Source organism: Sceloporus undulatus, chromosome 2 (genome assembly GCF_019175285.1).
Source record: "Sceloporus undulatus isolate JIND9_A2432 ecotype Alabama chromosome 2, SceUnd_v1.1, whole genome shotgun sequence".
Lineage (NCBI taxonomy): Eukaryota > Metazoa > Chordata > Lepidosauria > Squamata > Phrynosomatidae > Sceloporus > Sceloporus undulatus.
The window spans coordinates 306,254,369-306,274,027 of NC_056523.1; the positions used below are offsets into that span (position 1 = coordinate 306,254,369).

Consider the following 19,659-nt stretch of genomic DNA (forward strand, 5'->3'; position numbering starts at 1 on the left):
TGTCCAACCTGTAATGTTTAATAAAAGTTAAAGGTTGGGACCAGACGGCAGCCTTGCAGACATCCTCCAAAGGAATCCCCAACAGGAAAGCAGAGGATGCTGCCATTGACCTTGTGGAATGGGACCGAACCCTGCCAGGGAGAGGTTTGCCTAACAGTTCGTAGCAGAGGTGGATGGTACCAGCCACCCATTTGGACAACCTCTGCGCAGACACAGGCAACCCTTTCTTCGGTTCCGAGTAGCATTGGAAAAGTCTCTCGGACCGACTGGAGGCAGCAGTTCTGTCCAGGTAAAATGCCAGTGCTCTCCTGACATCAAGAGAGTGTAGGCGTCGCTCCTCATCCGACGTCGGGTTGGATGCGAGAGTGGGCAACACAATGTCCTGGCACATGTGGAAAGCAGACACAACCTTCGGCAAGAAGGTGATGTCCGTACGGAGGACCACTTTGTCCTTGTGGAACCTCAAGAATGGCTGGTCCCTCCGTAAAGCACAGAGTGCGCCCGCACGGCGGGCAGAGGTGATGGCCACAAGAAAGGCGGTTTTCCAAGTCAATAGTCTCAAGTCCGCTGTGGCCATCGGTTCAAAGGGCTTGGACTGGAGTGCGGACAGTACCGACTCCAAGCTCCAAGCCGGCGTTGGTACCGACATAGGAGGATAAAGGTTGGCACAACCCTTCAGGAACCCCTTCACCAGGGGGTCTTTGAAGAAAGAAACCCTCCCCCCGAACTGGTATTTGGCACAGATGGCAGGCAGGTAGCATTTGATGGATGTGAGGGACAGCCCTCCATCCAGAAGTGCCATCAAAAACTCCAGCACCACTGGAGTGGACACCTGTGCAGGAGACAAGCCCTTTTGGTCAAGGAAGAGGCAAAATCTCCTCCATTTCAGGGCATAAGAGCGCTGGATGGACGGTTTCCTCGCGGCCAGGATCACCGTCCTCACCGACTCCGGCAAAGCAGTAAGGGCTGTATCCTCCAGGCTACCAGCGGCAGGCTCTCGATGTCCGGGTGGAGAATCCGTCCGTCCTGGATCGACAGCAGGTCCGGACGAGGGTCGAGATGGAGGAAGCATCTCCTGGAGAGGTGGAGAAGGGATGCGAACCACGGCTGTCTCGGCCACCACGGGGTGATCAGGATCGCATGCGAGCGGTCCGTTGTCATCTTGGACACCACCCTGATGATGAGAGGGAACAGAGGGAAGGCGTAGAGGAGCTCCCCCGTCCAGAGGAAGGCGAATGCGTCTCCGAGGGATCCGTCTAATCGCTTCCTGGAGCAGAACTGGGGACAGTGGCTGTTCCATCTGGTGGCGAAGAGATCGATCCGGGGGGTCCCCCACCGGTCGAAGAGGTCGCCAACCGTCTCGGGATGGAGCCTCCACTCGTGGCACACCGATGGAGATCTGCTGAGGCGGTCCGCCAACTCGTTGTCCTCCCCGGGAAGATGAATCGCCTGGAGGAGGACGCGTCTCTGGATGCACCAGTCCCAGATGCGGAGCGTGAGGTCGAGCAGGGTCCTGGATCTGGTACCACCTTGTTTGTTGATGTAATACATCACGGTGGTGTTGTCTGTCCTCAGGAGGACCACCCTTCCTGTGACAGCAAACTCGAACGCCCTCAATGCCTTCTCCACTGCTTGCATCTCCAAAGCGTTGATGTGGAGGAGCTTGTCCTGTGCGGACCACCTGTCTTTGACGACGAGGTCGAGTAGGTGGGCGCCCCATCCCTCCAGGGATGCATCGGTTGTCAGAGTCAGATGCGCCTGGGGCTGATGGAAAGGCATCCCGGTGCAGACGTTGGAACTGTCTAGCCACCATCTGAGGGAAGCGGCCACCGGTCTCGGTACCGTGAGCCACTTTGAAGGAGGGTCCTCCAACGGAGAGAAGACGGAGAGGAACCAGGATTGGAGAGGTCGATGTCCGGGAATGCTGCCAGCAGACACTTGACAGTGGCTGATAACAGAGCCTTAGCACAGTGGAAGTGAAAGTAAAGCAGACCTTGCAAGGAACCAGTCTGAGAGCAGTCCGAGAAAACAAGCCGAGTTCAGAATTCCAGAAGTCCAAACGTTCCAAGGGTCAAGCCGAAGTCAGGATACCGAGAAACAGCGTTGGTCAAACAGTCCAAGGTCAAAACAGCCAAGAGATAACAAAGTCCGGTCCAAGGTCAAGGTAACAAAGAATCCAGATACTAGGAGCTAGTGCTAGCAGCAATCACGCCGAGAGATCATGCAATAAACTCTAGCAACCAGCATTAGTCTCTCTCCCACTTAAGTAAGGGAAACTCTCCCTCGTGCCACCTGAGGCTGGTTGGCTAATTGCCTCTCGGCAATTCTCTGTGATCTGCGCCTGCAAGCACTCTCAGCTCTTCTCTCTTTGAAAGAAGGCACCTGCATGCAAGCTTCGTCCCCAGAGTCCCCACTAGGCAGTGGTACCATAGAAAGTCTCTCTTCGGCACTAGGACCTGGTTGAACCTCCTCCTCTGGGGTTGGAGGATCACAGCTGGGACCTGGCAGGGCAGGAACAGCACCTGGTGTTGCCTCAATCAGCGCTTGCTCTGGAGGAAGCTCATCCTCCTCCTCATCCTCCGAGAGCTGATCTTGGCTGGCCATGACAGTCGAAGACGAAGTCTTGCCCAAGGGGTGACGAATGTCGTCGATGCCATGTGGCCCAGGGCGACTTGGACGTCTCTGGCTCTCACCCTTCTGTGGGAGATGCACGGCCTGAGGGACGTTGTCAGAGCCTGAAACCGGTCCGGAGGGAGGAAGGCTAAACAGTTTTCGGAGTCGAGGATGGCCCCGATGAACTTGACCTGTCTGGTCGGTGTGAAGTGGGACTTTTCCCTGTTGACGACCAGCCCGAGGGAGTCCAAGAGGCGCAAAGCGAAGGAGACTGCCTCCTGCAGCTCGTCTTGGGATTCGGCTGCAAACAGCTAGTCGTCCAGGTAGAGAAAGACCATGAAGCCCTTCTGATGAAGGTATGCCACCACCGGTGCCATGCACTTTGTGAAGACTCGTGGAGCCGTGGCCAAGCCGAAAGGAAGCACGTTGTAGTGGTACGAGGTGGAGCCGACAGCGAAGGCGAGGAATCTCCGGTGGGACTCTCGGATCCCGATGTGGAAGTAGGCGTCCTTCAGGTCGACGGTTGCGAACCACAGGCCCTGGTGAAGCAGAGGCAGAATGGAAGCCAGGGTTACCATTCGAAAGCGACGGTAGTCAAGGAACAAGTTCAATTGTCTCAAGTCCAGGATGGGCCTGATGCCCCCATCCGCTTTCGGTACCGTGAAGTACCTAGAGAAAAAGGCCCGAGGACATAGGTTGGGCGGCAAAGGGGAGATTGCCCCTTTACCAAGCAAGGCGCGCACTTCGTCGAGAAGGGTGTCCGAGGGGGGAGTGGACATGAAGGCTCCAGTTGGAGGGAGCTCTTGGAACTCGAGGGCATAACCCCTACAGACGATGTTGAGAACCCACGAGTCCGATGTTATAGAGGCCCAGGTGTTAACAAAGGGCCTCAGAATGTCCAAAAAGAAGAGGGGTGAAGGAGAGACGAAGCGCGCTGCGTCCCTTCAGGCTCTCTTCTTCCCCTGGTCGGTGTCCTGCTGGCGGGACTTGCGGTACCGAGGCGGAAAGTTGCGACGGCCAGAGGAGGAGGAAGACTGCGAGGGGAAGCGGTGTCTCTGGGAGCCCTGTTGCTGGGGCTGCCGATCCCGGGAGAAGGTCCCCTGTGACTGACCTTGCGGCTGCCACGGGCGTTGACACTTCCGGAACGGGGAGGCCGGTGCCGAAGACATGCCGTGCTTCTTCGCCGCCGCCTTCATCCTGAACTTGCGGTTCAGGCGATCGTCGGTCTCGGCGTGGAAGAGCCCGGTCCCGTCGAGCGGCATGTCCTCGATGGCCGCCCTGACCGTAGGGTTGAGATCGGAGGCCCTCAACCAGGCATGTCGTCTGAGAGCCATGGACGCGGACATGGCCCTCCCTGAGCAGTCTGCCATATTCCTGGAAGTGGTGATGAGCCAACTTCCAATGGAATGAGCCTCGTCCCTGATCTCCACCAGCTGCCTCTGGATGTCATCCGGGACGTCCGGGACGAGGGGGGAGATCCGTTCCATGAGGGTCTGGATGTAGGCCCCCATGCAGGCGGTGTAATTGGCAGCCTTGACTCCGAGGGCCGATGCCGAATAGGTCTTTTTGGACAGTCCATCTATCTTTTTCGCCTCCCTGTCGACAGGGGAGGTCGCCTGCTTCGGGACGAAGCTGTGTTGGGCTCCTTCGACAATCGCAGAGTTTGGCCTCGGGTGGTCGGCCAACCAGGGACAGCTCGCCGGAGCGACTCTGTAGAGCGACTCAACCTTGCGGGAGGGCGCCGACAGGGTGGCCGGGGAGTCCCAGGACCTCTTCACGATGGTCTGGAGCGAAGGGAGGAGAGGCAGGCAAGGCGGAGTAGGCACTCGTCCGTGCACCCAACGCTCTACCGGGTCCTCCGCGTCGTCTTCAGGGGAGGCGAGCTCGATGTCAAGAGCTCTCGCCATCTTGACGACGTGCTCGGTGAACGACCGGACGTCGTCCGACGGGGAAGACGGCTCGGGATTGTGCATCCTCTGGGGTGAGGCCGACCCCGAGAGGACATCCTCGTCGGAAGGGACTTCAGACCGGAGCAAGGGTTCCTCGTCGGAGTCCAAGTCAGAGGAGAGGGGGTCTGTCACTCTGACTTGGGATCTCGGTCGGGTTGGGATGAGGTCCGTCGAGGACTGCGAACGCCTGCGAGGTGGAGATGGAGATCTCTCGTAGACGGACACGGTCGGTACCGGTCTCGACGAGATGCCGTGGCTTGTAAGATGGGGGTTCAGTCTGGTGAACTCCCTGACCGCCTTGTCCTCCAAAACTGATACGTAGTACCGGCCAGACTGAGAATCAAAGAACAGGTCCGGTATCTCCTGTCTGCGGGGCCGATCATCGTCGTCGTCGGTCCCAGCGTCGGAAGGCGACCGGTGTTCCGGCGAGTGAAGGGCAGTGTCTTCCGTCCCGTGGACAAAGTCCATGGTGGGCTGCGGTGGCGTGTCCGGTACCGGAGTGCGTCGACCCCCTGGCACAGGTTCCGGGTCGCGCGGAGTCTTCGAAGTGGAAGCGCGGCCCTGTTTTGTAGGGGAGCGCTTCTTATCCTTAGCCTTCGGCGGGTCAGATGCGGGCCGATCCTTGGAAGGCTTAGGCTTCTTCGGGGCAGGATCACGACCCGACTTGTCGTGGTGTCTCTTCTTCCCAGGCTTTGGGACCTCTTCTGCCGGGAAGAAGGGGTTGTCCGGGAGGTCCAGGAGGACAGCAGCCGCTGCCGACGAGGAAGGCCTTGGAGAGTTCGCTCCTTCCACAGGCACAGCCAGCTCTTTTGGCTTCGGAGCATGGCGCGATGCCTTGGATGCCTTGGAGGATGAAGGCGAGGCGAGACGGACCTCCGGCTCGGTAGCCTTCTTCGGACGCGAGCCCTCCGATTTCCTCACCGGTTTGGAGGTCAGCTCGGTACCCTCAGTCCCCGACGACTTGTGGGGGCGCTTGGAGGGTTCGTCGGTGGCACTGGGCGGTTTGGAGCCACGGGCCACATTGGAGGTGGTGGAAGGAGTCCCGGCCGGGACACACATCACGCTGGGGACGGCGGTTCTCCCAGATCCAACACTGGACACACTGGCCCAAGAAGAAGAGGCGGGGGGCGCCGACGGTGGGACAGAAGAAGACCTCGAGCCTCCCTCTTGCACCTTCCCCAGGGCAATCGCCGAAGTGAGCCGGGACTCACGGTTTTTCCGGGCCTGGGACGAGAGGGATCTGCAGAGCAGGCAGGCCTTGGTGTCATGGCTCTTGCCAAGGCACAGCAGGCAGGAGGAGTGCGGGTCCTGGACGGGCACCTTCAAAAAGCGAAAGTGATTCCAAGCAAGCAAGCAAGCAAAAGTTCCCTGAAGCAGCTAGCGCGGCGGAAAAAAGGAACTGGGGAAAAGAGCGGGAAGGCAGGGGCCTTATAACAGGTGGGCGGAGTTACCGCCAAAAAGTTTCAATATGTTGCAGAGTTAACTCTGCCCAGTAATTCCAGTAGGTTCCGAGCAGCACTGCGCAGGCGCAGTGAAACCCATTTGTATGATTCGCAGAGACCACGAAGAAGAAAGTAACTTTTTTGCAAGCTCAGGATAAAAGTTTTGCAAGCTTAGGAAGAGCCTCCAGACAGTTAAGAGCTGTTTGAAAGTGGGGCACGCTCACTCTGAGTGTGGTGGAGTCTCCTTCTTTGGAGGCCTTTAAACAGAGGCTGGATGGCCATCTATCAGGGATGCTTTAATTGTGAATTCCTGCATGACAGGGCGTTGTCGTGGATGGGCCTTGTGGTCTCTTCCAATTCTATGATTCCAAGTTCAATACTGGAGTCAGCTCAGAACAATTGGAGCCATAGCAATAGGAAACTTTCTCGCTCTCTGCATTGCTGAGACAGCTATGCATTGGCCAACAGTCTGAATGCCTCTGCCATACACTGAAGTGAGTCTGGATTAGTTTTTGGCTTGTGGACACAATAACTTAAAAAGCTGTAGATGCAACTGGGACTCTGTGAGAAGTTTAAGGCTGGGATTCAGCATTTACATAACCAAACCAGCAGTCAAGCATTGACTGAAAACAGTCTGTGCCATAAACCACAACAGTGGTCCTGGATCCTGGCCTAAAAGAACTTCTGGAGAGGAATCAAGCCAGACTGGGCACACACACCTGTTTCTGCCTCTCTCTCCTTCACTCTTTTTTAAAGGCAAGATTTACATTAGCAAAAACATATCAGAAACTTACAGAAAGGGAAACAGAAATAAAGGAGTACCTTGAGTTTGCAGGATTGGCCAGGCCTGCCAAGAGTGGTTTGAGGCCCTGGTGAAAAATTGGGAGGAACTCACTCATTCTCTCAATATCCCTCAAGTCTTTGAGAGGAGAGAAGAACAAACAGCCCCTGCCATACACCACTAGCACTTTCTCTCCCAGCTGTTAGCCCCACTTCATGTTTTGACGTTATCTAAAGGCTGCCCCTCTCCTGTATCACATAACCCTCAGTGACCAATCCAGGAGATATTTGCGGGCTGCTTTTGGAGGCACAGATGTTGGCAAAGAACTGGGAGAGCTGCTCATCTTGGCCAATAAGGTGAAGGAGCAATTGTTAGGTCTATTCCTGGGCAACCTGATCACTTCTAGGTCTCTATTTCTAGCTGCCACCCCAGTTATTACATGTCTTCTGTTTTACCTGTGGTTTCTTCCAGTGCTACCCAGCCATCTGCCCCCTCTGGTGCTACTGTATCCCGTTCCTCACCCACAACCTCCTTCCCTTCACTCAGGCCCCAGCCCTGTTCTCTTTTACAGCAAGGGCAGACTAGCTAACACTCCATGTTGTTTGGTGCCTTCAGGTTTCCAACTTATGGTGACCCTAAGGTGAAGTTATCACAGGGTTTTCTTGGCAAGTTTCTTCAGAGGAGGGTTGCATTGCCATCCTCTGAGGCTGAGAGCATGTGATTTGCCCAAGGTCACCCAGTGGGTTTCTGTGGCTGAGCCAAGATTTGAACCCTGGCTTCCCAGTGTCCCAGTCCAACATTCAAACCACCCTAACCCTCAACAATCTTTAGGTATACAGAACTCTGTGCGTTCTTATTATTTCCTTTGAAATCCACCAACTTCACAATGGATGCCCCCCTCCCTCAAATTGACAAATAATGATGCTACAGAAAAAGGTAAAAACACAAGTATGCAACAAAGTTGGGTCCCAGGCTCCTTTCCAGACCTGTTGGGCTCTGGTAATTTGGTCCAACTTCCCTCACATCTTGTCGACTCTAGTCTTGACAACAGTTCTGGGTTCAACTTCTAATGGGCGAATACGTGGCTCTGCAGATATTGTTGGACTGCAACCCCCATCAGACCTAGCCTATTCAGCCAATGGTAAAGGATGTTGGGAATGGTTTGAATGGCCCCACATTCTCCATACCTGATTTGGAAACTGGGCTGTTGGAATATGGATATCTATCTTACTGTGTAATGCATCTGTTCATCCCCAAGGGCCAGATAAGATACAGACTCAGAAATAAAAGACACACAGGAACAGCACATACCTCTACACAGATACATATATTCACACACATCCCAGGACTGGGAAATAGTAAGCCTAGGAATTACAGGGAAAGAACTCTTTTTATAGATTCAGTGAGAATTTGGTAGGGATGACAGGGAGTATTTGCTGATTGTTGCTGCTGGTTGGTGTGTGTGTATTTATGTATAGAAGGGGGGGTCAATTCACCTCAGAGAACTGCTTTTATGGTCTTATGAGGCTGCATGTGACCCCCTAGCCTGCAGGTTGCACACTCATCAAGTAAAGTTCATGTTAGAACAGGACACAAACTGAGTGAGCCAGAATATTTTAAAGCAGGAATATGCAAAGTGCAAACATTTTGGATTTAGAAAGTTCAACCTCTTCTCCACTTTCCACTCCCCAAAACAGCAAAACAAGAAGTGACTATGGGGGTGTTCCCATTCACCTATAAAGCGGATCATGATGCGAATTTAGGGGGTATCATTTCCACTCAAGCCTGAATTAGATCTGCATTGCCCCAGAATCGTTCCCATAGAGATTCGAATCTGAATCGGATTATCTCGAATAATTCGAATTATATGCCTATAAACCAGTTTAAAAAAACAGTAGGTTTTAAAGCGAATTATTTTTGCTCCCGGGGTCCGATTCGTGGTATCCGAATGGGAACAACAAGGGTGTCTAATTCGGGAACCTGGAGATGGGAGGAGCAGCGCTCAAGGGGCTGGCCTGGGGGTGTCACCCTCTTGTTCTCTTTCTGCATCGCCAGCGCCATTTTCTTCCATTCGCATAGCCTTTACCTCAGTGGATTGCAACCTCCCTTCTGCTCCACATTCATAGACCGATGTGTGAAGAGAGCCATTGAACACCATTTTAAACTATTTTTTTCTTTTTTTGCCTCTGCCTGAGCAGCAGATGGGCTTTGCAGTACATGCCTGCTTGATCGCCCCCCCAGACAGCCCAGGGAGCAATGGGGGAGGCAAAGGAATTTGGGGAAATGGAGGCTCCTTCCAGAGGAACTATGGGCAGACACAGGAGAGATTGGACGCCCAGGGATCTGAGGGGGGGAATCAAGCTTTCTCTTCTCTCTTCCCCAAAGAGTCTCTCCCCACTGAACCCTGCTGCCTTCTCCTCCTTGACCCAATTTGCCAAGCCTGAGCTTTGGATGCATAGTCTCTCCCCACTGAACCCCACTGCCTTCTCCTCCTTGATCCGATTTGCCAAGCCTGAGCTTTGGATGCATAGTCTCTCCCCACTGAACCCCGCTGCCTTCTCCTCCTTGATCCGATTTGCCAAGTCTGAGCTTTGGATGCATAGTCTCTCCCCACTGAACCCCGCTGCCTTCTCCTCCTTGATCCGATTAGCCTGAGCGTTGGATGCATAGTCTCCTCCCACGAACCCCGCTGCCTTCTCCCTTTGATCCGATTGCCAAGCCTGAGCTTTGGATGCATAGTCTCTAACCCATTGAACCCGCTGCCTTCTCCTCCTTGATCCGATTTGCCAAGCCTGAGCTTTGGATGCATAGTCTCTACCCACTGAACCCCACTGCCTTCTCCTCCTTGATCTGATTTGGCAAACACACACGCACATACACTAGATAGATAGATAGATAGATAGATAGATAGATAGATATGTGTGTGTGTGTGTTTATACACACACACATGTTTATATATGAATACTCACACACACATATGCATATATATATACACACACATACACACAAACATATAGGTATATACACACATACATATTTGTGTGTGTGTGTGTGTGTGTGTATTTCTAAAGTAAATTATAAAGTAACAACTTTTTTAATCTATGAAAAAAAACCTCATTGTGGGAACTGTTGTGTTTGTGAGACATTTATCCTCCTCTGCCAGAGAGTGCTGGTGCCATAATAAACTACCATTCCCAGGATTCCCTAGCACTGAGTTATGTCAGTTAATATGGGGAGACACAGAAGAGCAAGGGGTTTAGGACAAATAGAGGCTCCTTCTAGTCTGGGGAGACACAACAGAAGAGCCTCAGATGCAGCCGATTTCCCTTGGCTGCCCCCAACCCCCCCCCCCCCCCAAGACTTGTGACGTCTGAAGCCTAGGCGCTTGATTGACAGCCATCTGGGTGTTTTGGTGCAGTCCGTGGCAAATGACAAATGGATTCTAAAGGAAAATAGAAATCTTCAGCTCCAGAGTTGCCCTTTGCTGGAGATGCACCCAAGTTCAAATTCAAATGTAAGAGCCCCCCCCCTCACTTCAAATGGATTTTTGATGACTAGAGGTAGGATAGTAGAAGACAAGATGAAGTTTGATCAAAGTTACTGGGAGTTATGGCTATGTTGTTTTGCTATTCATCTTGAAGCTTTGCAATAGGTTAAATAGAATAATATAAATAATATAATACATAAAGTGCATCAGAGAAGATTTTCCACACACTATCTCATTTCATCTTGATGACCTGAGTACTCAAGAAGAATCACTCCCATCAATATGCAACAGTCACTCATATATTCCACACATGCATAGAGTGGCTAGATCAAGCAGCTTAATCGTGCAATCTGATACATGTCTACGCATAAGTTGTCCACAGAGTTCAGCAGTGCTTACTCCCAGGGACAGCAGCCCAAGACTGTGTGAGCAATGTCATATTCACAATAACCAAAGACTGATATTCCAAGTTTAAGAATCTGGACTTACTATCATTCCCTCAGCCTCTATTTACAGGGAGTGGGGAGCATGTTAGGAGAAGGGAAAATATGGAATACATAAGTGTCTGTGTGTGTGTGTGTGTTGTGCCTTCAAGTAATTTCTGACTTATGGTGACCCGATGTCAAACTTATCACAGGGGTTTCTTGGCAAGTTTCTTTAGAGGGGGTTTGCACATCCATCCTCTGAGGCTGAGAGTATGTGACTTGCCCAAGGTCACCCAGTGGGTTTTCATGGTCGAGATGGGATTGGAACCCTGCTCTCCAGAGTCATAGCCCAATACTCAAATCACTACACCACACTGGCTCCATCGATAATGATAGGCACTGTGATATAAATGATGTTCTGCATATGGGCAGAGTAGAACTGTGCTCTACAAAAATGTGCACAGGACTGCAGCCTTGTTCGTGTGCTGAGTTCTGTTCTACTGAAATCTAAGGAAGGAACATCTTAATATTCAGTCCCACTAAGTTAACTAAGACTTACAGCAGAATTCCATGCATTTCTACTCAAAAGGAAGTCCTACATTTATGGGACTCACTGCCAGAAAGCTTGGGACTTAACTTGCACAGTATCAGTGATGCAGGGTAGTGAGCTTGAAATGTAAAGGGGTTTTGCTACTTTTAAGGTTACTGGGCCTCTGCCCCACATCTATGTCCCAGAGTCCTCTATCTATTTCTGCATGTATAATGGAGCTGTATATGAACAGGTATATTTGTGTCCTATGGGCTCTATTCCCACCCATCCAGTACCTAGTGATGACCCAGCAATGATACAATTCCAGCTAAAACCAGCAAGAATATAATAATTTCTTTAACAGAGCATTGGGAATACATTTAATCATCTTGAATCTGTGAATCAAAAAATCATTAAAAAGTAAGAAACTTAGTCATGTCAAAGGTGCTGAAATCAGTAGGGCAAATTTCTGAGAAGCTACACAGAAGAGTGCACTATAGGATTGCAAGTTCTATGTAAGCATGCAGATAACTTGCAATCCTATACAGTAGTGCACTCTTTTGTATCTGTGATAAGTATCACTTAACACAGTACTTAATATTTCCTTCTCACCTCTTCCTTGTGACCTTTCTTTCTGACCGCTTTCTCTGCAATCCTGCCACAACCATATATATTGTATATGTACTCAAACACATGGGTAACCCTCCATGCATCTGGCGAAGTTTGCCATACTCCACAAGTGCTCAAGCAACAACAGATGTGTGAATTTTTAAGGTGCACAGGAGGAGGTTTAAGTCCTCATTCTCACTTACAGATAAATTGGTGTGCGATCTGAATCGATGGATCAATTTGACAGTGGATTGTGGTTCCCACTACACTGGCCTCAATCACATTTTCCCCACTAAAATAATCCACTTGTGGTTCTTGTTCACAAATGAATTGATTCAAAATGAATCAGTTCCAGACGGCCAAAGGGGAAATTTGAATTGATTCCAATCCGCATGTGGTTCACACTTGTGCAGAACTGATTTATCGGAAAAGAAGTGGGGGAAAACAGCATCAAAAAGATGTGGGTTAAATGGGTCTGGCGCATGGCCTCCCTCTCGGAATCACTTCAGCGATTTGGATTATGTGAGAACCAGGGTCATTTGAACTGGTTCAAACCGATTCTTGATCTGATTTAAAAGGTAGTGGGAATGAGGGTCACCTCTGAACTTGACTCAACCGGGGGAAGAGGACAAAAGCTCCCTTCCATCACCTGGGAAAAGGGGGGAATTTGTTGCCTGGGGGATCTAGGGGAGAAGTAAGTGGAGCAAGGATCAAAACCAAATTGCTAAAGAGACACCACCTTAGTTCCAAGTATCCAATGCCAAATACACAGGGGAGCACACAAGTCCTCCAGTCTTGAAGGAAGACAGTCTGTGGAGAGATCTTGGAGCCCCTCTGAGACTAACTGGAAGCAAGGAGTTGGCAGCAGCAGCTTTCCTAGGCTTCAGTCAACTTCCTCGGCTGCATTTGGAATGAAGGAAGGCGGCTTGTCAAGTTTCCAGAAAGGCTGAAGACACAACCTACAAACAATTTGAGGTGTGTCCCCAAGTGATTTAGGATCTCCCCCCCCTTTTTTTTCTTTTTGGCTGGAGTCATCGGGTTTTCCTGCTGCCAAGCCCTCAAGCGCCCTCTCCGCAGGATCCCTGGAGGAAGGGAAGCAGGAGCTCCGGGAGGGATCTCTTGCTTAAGTGGAAAGCCAGGGTTCCTTGGCCCCCTTCAGAGATCGACCGATGGCTTCAGGCTTCAGGCCAGGGGTCTTTTAAACGTGCGACGTTCTTGACCTTCGTGGTTGTCTTTTGCTCAGCCAAAGGGCCAGGGCTGCATCAGAAGTCTTTCTTCTCCTGAGCTGTCAAAGCCTGAAATCGAGGCTTCGGAAGCATCCGCACTGCAGAAGTAATCCGGTTTGGCCCCCCTTTACCTGCCAGGGCTCCGTGCCATGGAATTCTGGGATCTGTAGTTTGTTAGGGCACAAACTTGAACTGTCAGGGCTTCATGCTATGGAATTCTGGGATCTGTAGTTTCTTGAGGCACCTTTGGCATGGAGCCCTGCCCTGGCAGTGAAAGGGGTGCCAAACCCGGGTCTCTCCTGCGGCGGAGACGCAGCCCTTGGAGGCGAGAGCCCTCTCTCCGGCCCCTCTCTGCTCCCCCTGCCTCCCTCTCTCCTCCTCCGCCTCCAAACTCCCTCCAAAGTTTGCCATCCTCTGCCTCCCTCTTCCTGAAAGAAGTCAGAAACAAGCAACAGCAAGAAGAACCAGAGCAAAGCGGCGCCTCTCCTCCCGAAGCCGGACTCCAAGGGCAGCAGCAGCAGCAGCAGCAGGAGGCTTCCCCCCAAAGAGCAAGAAGCTGGGCAGGAGGGCTCCCTTCCCCGCGGGGCTTACCTGCCCGGGGTCTCTCTGCCGACTCGAGGGGGTCCTCCTGGCTGCCTGGCTCCTGGGCAGCGCCAGGGAGAAGGAAGGAGGGCTCTCCCTCACTGGGGGACGCCAGGCCAGCCCCCTCCCTGGCCTCGCCGACCTCCTCCTCGCCGTCGCCTTCGCCTTCGCCCCATGGCTGCTGCTGCCCGGAGGGAGGGAGGGAGGGAGGCAGCTGCTGCGCCCGCTTGCGCCGCCGCCGAGGAGGAGGAGGAGGGAAGAGGCAGCCCCGCCGCCGGCTGAAAGGAGGGCCCTGGGGCTGCCTTTAAAAAGCCAGCCAGGGAGGGAAGGGGGGAGCAGTGTGGAGGCTTTTGCGGGGAGAAGAAGCCTGTCCTTCCTTCCTTCCTTCCTTCTTCCTTCCTTCCTTCCTCTCTTTCTGCCTCTGGCCCAGAGGCGGCCAGGGAAGGAAGTCCTCTGCCTGCTTCTGGAGAGCCCTGATTCCCGCCCAGCTCTCGGAGCAGTTTGGGAACCAGGCACTTTGGGGCCTGATGGAGGGCTCTTGGTTGCTGCTTTCTTTCTTTCTTTCTTTCTTTGGGGGCTCCACCTTTCCTTTTTGGGGGACCGCAAGGCTTGCCAGCTGGCTTTAGGTTTCCTTTAGGTTTCTGTCTTTTTCCCTTTTCTTTTGGCTAAAGCTGACAGAGAGGGTCTCTCTCTCTCTCTCTCTCTCTGTGTGTGTGTGTGTGTGTGTGTGTGTGTGCCCTCGGCCACAGGGAAACATGGGGCAAGGATTCCCTCTGGACATCTGCTCTCCTATGCTTCCCTCTAGGCAAGGATTCTTCCATGTACCTCTATGGGCCAGTTTTCTCCTATGCTTCCCTAGGGGCAAGTAGGGTTTACTATAGGATAGCCTGTAGTAGGGGATGCAGAATGTTGAAGGCCAACAACATCTGAAGGACTCCATTATTCCAGGGTGAACAGACATCCTTCTCTTCCAAGACATGTCCTCCATTTCAGCCTTATGTCCAGGAGGAATCCCAAAATGTCCTCCATTTGGAGCATGACAAAGAAGCATGAGTGTATATTTCTATGTGTGGTTTTAGCTTTTATTTTGTCATGTCCCACATTTTTCTTGAATGCCCGACATTTTTTGCCACACCTTGCAGTTTGCAGTTAGGACATCTGGTCACCCTGCATCATTCCCAAGCCCTTTCAGGGTCCCCCCTGCCCCCATCTTTACGACTTCCTTGACTTCGGCCTGTTTCCGTCTTATGGTGACCCTAAGCCAAACCTATCATGGGGTTTTCTTGGCAAGATTTGTTCAGAGGGGGTTTGCCATTGCTTTCCCCTGAGGCTGAGAGCATGCGATTTGCCCAAGGTTACCCAGTGGGTTTCATGGCCAAGCTGAGTATCGAACCCTGGTCCCCAGAATCATAGTCGAACGCTCAAACCACTAAGTCACACTGGCTCTCTATTTCAGTATTATAAGAACTTATTTTCACCTTAGAAGCACCTGTAACTTTGGCCAACTCACAGATTTTAAATCCTTACATAGAGTTGGAAGAGACCCCAAGGGATATCCAGTCCAACCATTCCTGCCATGCAGGAATACACAATCAAAGCACACACCTCAACAAATAGCCATCCAGCCTTTCTTTACATAGGGAATGTTTCTCCCATTTTGTGAGAGAGGCAGGATATAAATTCAATAAATAAATAAATACATGCTGCCTGTAGCTCAGTTTTCCTCAGTTTGATTCTCTCCCAATATTTTTAGTCACAGCTTCCATCATCTCTGACCCTTGGCAGTGCTGGCTGGGGAGCAAAGGATTTATAGTTCAAACGACTGGAGAGACCAGGGGAAGAGAGGCATTGGCAGTGAATGGAAACTACAGGGTCATGTCAAAGAGTTCACTGGACGGATGGATTTTCAGGATGGAGCTGGAAATGTTAAGCCAGGGGTAGGCAACCTGTGGCCCGCGGGCCGGATGCGGCCCGGCAAGGCCTTGGGACCGGCCCGAGCCCGGTCCTGCCGCCGATTACCGCCGGAGCCTTTGGCCTCTAGCGTGAGGGTGTGGGGCCTTTGGCCTATCAGAAGGAGGCGGGCAAGGGGGGGCAAGCGGCAGGCAAGGGGGGCAATTGTCTATAGAAGCCTCCGAAACATGCATTTATATTAACATTTTTTAAAAAAATCAGCAAATTTTTAGCGTGTCCTCCATTTGAATTTTTTGTCCTACATTTGTCCTGGTTTATTTATCTATTTATTTATTTATTACAAAATTATTTAATTATTTATTTTTTGGCTTCGGCCCCCCAGTTGTCTGAGGGACAGCAACCTGGCCCCCAGCTCAAAAAGGTTGCCTATCCCTGCGTTAAGCAGAGGCTTATCTACCATAAATGTTAAAGGCGTACAGCCATTTTCTTTAATGGCGGAAGAAATATTTTATGGTCTTAGGCTACTAAAATAGTCAGAAATAAATGCAAAAAAAGCAGAAAAAGGTGACACATGACCAGTGCTCTTAAAATACAATGTTAGGTTGCTGTGGGCAGCAGGGCCTTCTCTGTGGCAGCACCCCAATTGAGGAAAAACTCTGGCTGGCTGTATCCCTATTGAGATCCTGATAGGTATCTAAGTTCCAAAACACACTGCAGAAATAATCTAGTTTGAGACCAACTGTCTTGATGCAATGCTAGGGAATTCTGGGAACTGCAATTTTGTGAGACATTTAGCCCTTCTGTGTCAGAGAGCTCTGGTGTCACAATAAACTACAATGCCCAGGATTCTCTAGCACTAAGCCAGGGCAGTTAAAACAGTCTCAAACCGGATTATTTCTGTGGTGTGTTTTGGACCTATGACTTATTTCACAAGGATTTAGTGGCTGCTCTTGTTTTAAATTGTTTCTGAAGAAATTATTTTTAAAAATCTACTTTTAAATAATAATTTTTATCTGTTTTTCCTGAGTGTTTCGAATTATATTTTTATCATTTGTATATTGCCCTGGGGGCCATGGTGAAATGAGAGGTTGTGTGTGTGTGTGTGTATGGATGAATGAATGTCTCCCCCCCCCCCCCACAACACACACACAAACACACAATATCTCAAGATGAACCTTTATAAGCCCTGCTGAGAAACTAATCACTGGACACTCTTTATCTCTTCATTCCAATTATATCTGAAATGTCACTTCTGCAGGGACAATAGAAACACTCCCTCTGAACATAGGAGAAAGGGGTGGCACAAGACAAGAGTAGAAGCGGTGCAAGAGAGACTCCTGCTGTTTGATCTGTCTCCCATCCGACTGTAGGAAGTGAGAGATGTATGATGTGGAGCTGAAGAGTCAGTGGGCTTCATGGGCTGTATCCACACTGCAGAAAGAATCCGGTTTGAGGATGCATCCATGGTTACTCATATTATAAAAATCAGTCTCTTAGGAGAAAATGCTGTTAGGGGTGCTTGTATCTCTCCAACCCTAGTCAGTGTCCTTGTGCATGATCAGAGCCAGACTTACCATTAGGCAGACTGCATATTGCTGATGTGCAGCAATGGTAGACCCTTGGCTATTCTTCCTGAACCTCCTGGCTGTCCAGAGCACAACTGTGTCTGCTATGGGCCATCTCTCCCAGTCCCCTGTACTAGCCTGCTGCCTTCACAGGTGGTGGAGGATGCTATTCCATAACTTGTATTCAACATTCAGGAAAACATACATTTCAGCAAAATGCCTTGTTTTGGCACTACTAGTGCTATCATCAGCCTACCTCATGTCCATCATCCCTTGCCTCTTCCATGCAGGGAAATCAGGTGTCCAGAAAGGAAAGGATGGGAGATTGTTTCTCAGATTGAACATACTGTGTATGTGACTTGCCCAAGGTCACCCACTGGGTTTTATGGCTGTGTAGAATTTGAACAAGAGGCCATGCTGGCTGAAGGGGAGTTACTGTATCTGTGTTCCCTACCATGATATATTCCCCTTGTAAAGAAATGTATAAGAACCCATCTCTCTTGCTTTTATTCTTCTCAGTACAGGAAACAATTCTGTTCTCTAGGAATCATAGCACACAAAGGATAGAATCATAGAACTGTAGAATTGGAAAAGACCACAAGGGCCATCCAGTCCAACCCCCTGCCATGCAGGAACTCTCAATCAAAGCATCCCCGACAGATGGCCATCAAGCCTCTGCTTAAAGACCTCCAGGGAAGGAGACTCTACTACCCTCCAAGGAAGGAGTGTGTTCCACTGTCGAACAGCTATTACTGTCAGGAAGTTCCTCCTAATGTTGAGGTGGAATCTCTTCCTGGAGCTTGCATCCATTGTTCTAGGTCTTGTTCTCTGGAGCAGCAGAAAACAAGCTTGTTCCTTCCTCAATATGACATCCCTTCAAATATTTAAACAGGGCTATCATATCACCTTTTAACCTTCTCTTCTCCAAGCTAAACATTCCCAGCTCCCTAAGTCATTCCTCATAGGGCATGGTTTCCAGACCCTTCACCAGTTTAGTCGCCCTCCTTTGGACATGCTCCAGTTTCTCAATGTCCTTTTTGAATTGTAATGCCCAGAACTGATCACAATATTCCAGGTGGGGTCTGACCAAAGCAGAATAGAGAGGCACTATTACTTCCCTTGATCTAGATACTATACTTCTGTTGATGCAGCCTAAAATTGCATTGGCCTTTTTAGCTGCCACATCACACTGTTGGAAATTGGGAGTTTATCCTGTGAATATCCCGGAAAAATCACGTAATCACATGAAACAGTTTTACACAACCTTGCCCAAAACTCAATATTAAGGTGGTATCAAAGAAGCATTAATACACATCTTTTTACTTTCAGGACGTCAGCGACAGTACATTTCTAATATCACTTTATTTGTGCAATTGTGTGTGATAATCATTTGCGCAATTACTCAACATTTTTGCTTTATTTGCAGGATGCTTTAAATGCGCTGTAATCTCTCTTTAATGCCCAAATTAGCCACAGTGTGATAAACTCCTAGGAGAGGTTTCAAAAGGGTTCCCATGCCTGCAGTCTGGAGTGAACCTAACTTCAGAGCCCACACATCTGTTGGTGCAAACTAGTGCTTCTCAGGCTATTTCATGTCAGGGACTGGCAACTGTATTTTTGAAACGTGCCATAGCCCAGCACCATATTTATGTTTGATATCTACAGTTGTTTCTTTCTTTCATGGAAACTTGTCAAAAACAGGCAGCTAATGGCCCAGAGGTCACTACCAGTCCCAGGACCACCATTTTAAATAGCCCTTGTGTAAACCATTGAGGATAAGGATGCCATAACCCGGCGGCCCCCGTGACAATCACGCTTTTGGGGGGCCCCTCATGGTCACGGTCCGGTTTGGGGCCCCCCCATGCCTTGTTCCCAGTTCGGGATCCGCTCCTCCTGCGGCCATAGCCGCTGCCGCTAATGCGGCTGGCTGCTGCGCCAACCCACCTCCTCCTCCTCTTCATGGTGGGGTGGGCAGCGCCAACCCACCTCCTCCTCCGGCTCCGCCTTCCTCCTCCTCCTCGGTGGCAGAAGCGCCGCCACCACTTTGTTAGGGCTTGCGCGCGCGTGCGCGCACACACACACACACAAAGCTCCAAAACAGGAGCTCATCCCTTGCTTTGGCCAGCCAGCCATTGGCCAGCTGGCCAAAGAGGACGGGCTCCTCGGCGCGCACTGCCCAGGCCTCAGCAGGGGCCAGCAGCAGCGCGCGCGCCTGTCCCGCTTCCCTCCCCGCGCACGCGTGCCAGCCATCCTAAGGAGGAGGAGGGGAGGAGGAGAAGGAAGGAGCTGGAGGAAGGGTGCCTTGAAGGGGCCAGGGCAGAATTGGGGCAGAGGAGGAGGAGGAGGAGGAGGAAGGAGCCAGGGGAAGGGTGCCTTGAAGGGGCCAGGGCAGAATTGGGGCGAAGGAGGAGGAGGAAAGCTGAGTCAGTGGCCATTAGGTCTGCCTTGGTTTTTTGGGTTTTTAAAATTATTTTTAAAAATATAAAATACTTGTTTTATTTTATTTTATTAATTATTATTATTGCTTGTTTTATTTTATT

At 50.8% G+C, this 19,659-nt stretch overlaps 1 protein-coding gene across 2 annotated transcripts in view; it reads right to left on the reverse strand.

The window, feature by feature from the left end:
* Positions 1-13,768, reverse strand: part of GHR (growth hormone receptor) — a 251,905-nt gene extending 238,137 nt beyond the window's left edge. The window contains exon 1 of one of the 2 annotated variants that reach the window (XM_042447390.1): positions 13,653-13,768. The gene's annotated coding sequence lies outside the window, so the exon portion shown is untranslated. Of the gene's footprint in view, positions 1-12,574; positions 13,377-13,652 lie in introns of those variants that run through there. The other variant, XM_042447387.1, reaches the window with a different exon arrangement.
* Positions 13,769-19,659: the final 5,891 nt, after the last annotated feature.